This window comes from Leuresthes tenuis, unplaced genomic scaffold (genome assembly GCF_036924035.1).
Source record: "Leuresthes tenuis unplaced genomic scaffold, fLeuTen1.0.hap1 SCAF_17, whole genome shotgun sequence".
Lineage (NCBI taxonomy): Eukaryota > Metazoa > Chordata > Actinopteri > Atheriniformes > Atherinopsidae > Leuresthes > Leuresthes tenuis.
In genome coordinates, this window is record NW_027325371.1 from 26,663,430 (window position 1) to 26,666,202 (window position 2,773).

Genomic DNA, 2,773 nt, shown 5'->3' on the forward strand with positions numbered 1-2,773 from the left:
CACGTTTTAGTGTTCTATCACACCTTTTTTTCACCGCATTTTATACATTATGGTTGGAAATTTTCAACCACTCTCATCCGAAGACCTCTCCTCCCGCTTTCTTTAATATATTTGAACTTTAGTCGGAGATTCAAACCTTCTTGCAGCTGAACCACCTCCGCTCCCTGTTTTGATCATATATGGTCTGGCAATACTACCTTTTCTTACCCGTTTGTGAGTAATTATGGCTGGACATTCACACCTACTTGCAGCCGAACACAACCTCTCTCGCTTTTGATGATGTATGGACCGGCATTTTTACCTATTCTAACACATTTTTCAGCAATTATGGTCGGAGATTCACACCTACTCACAGCCGAACAACTCCGCTCCCGCATTTGATGATGTATAGTCGGGCATTCTCACCCTTTCTCATCAGCTTTTTGAAAATTATGATCTGACATTCACACCTACTTCCAGTCGAACAGCTCTGCTCCCGCTTTTGATTATGTTTGGTTAGATATTCGAACCTTTTCTTAACTGCTTTTTACAAACTTTGGTCGGACGTTCACAATATCTTGCAGCCGAACACCTCCGCTTCCGCTTTTGATGGTGTATATTCGGGCATACGAACCTTTTCTTACCCGCTTTTTACAAACCAAGGTCGGACTTTCACACCTTCTCTTAGCTGAACAACTCCGCTCCCTCTTTTGATTGTGTACAGTCGGGTAATTTAACCTTTTCTTACCCGCTTTTTACCATCTATGGTAGGACATTCACACCGTCTTACAGCGGAACACCTCCGCTCCCTCTTTTGATGATGTATGGTTAGGCATTCGCACCTTCTCTCACCCGCCTTTTACTATGGTCGGCCATTCACAGCTTCCTCTCCACCATACTTGTATGGTGGGATATTCACACCCACTTGCATCCGAAGACCTCCGCTTCCGCTTTTGATGGGAACTGACAACATAAGAAGTCCGGACATACTTTGATAGTATATGAATAAGTGGGTAGCTACTGACAAGCATTAAGCATGTCACACAGCCCAAACATATAACATTTCAGGACACACCACACAGTTAACAACCACAGTGAAGCGTGTCAAAGCCCAAACATGTAACATTCAACAGGACACTTACACAACACATTCAAATCAAACAGTCAGACAACATACAAGAACATATACCCCAGCCGGCATTGCTCCCTGCCTATTTTCGTACAGCACACTATGTGTGCGCACACCTTTATTCACAAACTCTTCAACTTATACTCTTTTACCGAAGTTGCTACAGCTCGATTGGCCGAATACCCTTTGATCCTATTTCGGTGAATTTGACATCTGCCTTACATATAACAGATTAGCGGTTTAGCAGTTTTAATTTAGTTTGAGTGAAGGAATTCATTTTATAGCAAAATCCGAAATCGTGAAGAACTCATGAAAGTAAGCTTATTCTCGGATTCCTGAAACTTTAGATTTGCTCTTTCTTTTACTGCAAAGTACACGTTGTTTTTTTTGTTTAAATCTTTCTAGACATGGTAAATATTAAGGACAAAGCAGTTTTCACATAGTTTGAGTGAAGGAATTCATTTTATAGATAAAATCCCAAGAGTCTGATGGGAAAAGAGAGTGAATGCGAAGTAGACTTTAACACGGCTATGGGAGCGAGCCGAGTGTGGGCTAACCAGGAGAATTGCTTGAAAGAAATGCGACCCCGAATGAGCGGTCAGAACAAAGCCTCAATACGGGATTCTCGTGGTGTTTTTGTTGCTGCCTTGTCTTTTGCACAGAGTAAAAGACATGGTAGCCATCGAATAGGGCCCGATTGTTTCTACTTGGTCAGCCGAGGAGCAAGGGGGGGGGGGGGGAGCAAGTGTCTCAACCAAGCAAAGCTCACCATGGGGAAGGTGGCTATGCCAACAAGCCTGATGCCCTGCTCCCGCAGTGACGGATAATCGTACTCTGGTTTCTCTTCATAACGTACAAGTCTTTCGCCTTTTACTAAAGATTTCTGTGGAGAGCAGCACTAATGAGTTGTTTCTATTTTTGGCAGGCTTTACCTTTGCGGGTGAAGCCCTTTCTGTCTGTGCAAAAGAAATCTTGTTACTGTGCAGAGTGACTTCTCTGAGTAGAGTCGCCTTACTTGTTGCGACTGTGCCGATGTTCGAAGCTGGAGTGCAAAGTTGTTGCTTGAATGGTGCTTGCTGGAGCGTGCGGGAGTGCAAAGTTATACCATTTAAAAGGGCTGAAGAGTGCTCAGTGCAGCGGGTGGGCGACACTCTGGCCACCTTGAAAACCGAGGTTACATCCACTACCAGGGGCAGCCCAAGTTCTGCCACAAGTGTGGTGGGCATGGGCACCTGGTTGAGGCTTGTACCAAGGTGTTATGTGGGAAGAGCAGAGAAATTGGGCAAACTTTTGGAGAGTGTCCAAATGGCAGGAAATGTAATCTCTGTGGAGAATTAAATCACCTCTTCAGAGATTGCCCTAAATCTTTTGCCAACAAATTAAAGACGGTAAAGCCACAGTCAAGCCAACAAAGAGAAGGACCAAAGGTGGCAGTTGGTGAACAAAGTGAAGAGGTTGACCCAATAAATTCAAACTTCCCGCCAAAAGCTTGGATTGGAAGTGAGGGGCAAAAAGGGGAGGGGCCTGTAGAGGCCTCACCACTCAGTGTTGAAGTCTGTGAGAATTCACAGGCAGAGGGTGGAGCTACGCTAAATGAGGAGGAAGAGCAGACAGGTGAGTCTAGTGAAGATACTCACCTCCCCGAAGGTCAACAGAAGGTCAATT

General features: G+C 44.6%; 1 non-coding gene across 1 annotated transcript; it reads left to right on the forward strand.

Annotated features, from left to right (window-relative positions):
• Nucleotides 1–1,937: 1,937 nt before the first annotated feature.
• On the forward strand, nucleotides 1,938–2,051 carry LOC140274247 (U5 spliceosomal RNA). The gene has a single exon (XR_011908218.1). It is a non-coding gene; the product is annotated as a U5 spliceosomal RNA (small nuclear RNA).
• The last annotated feature ends 722 nt before the right edge of the window (nucleotides 2,052–2,773 follow it).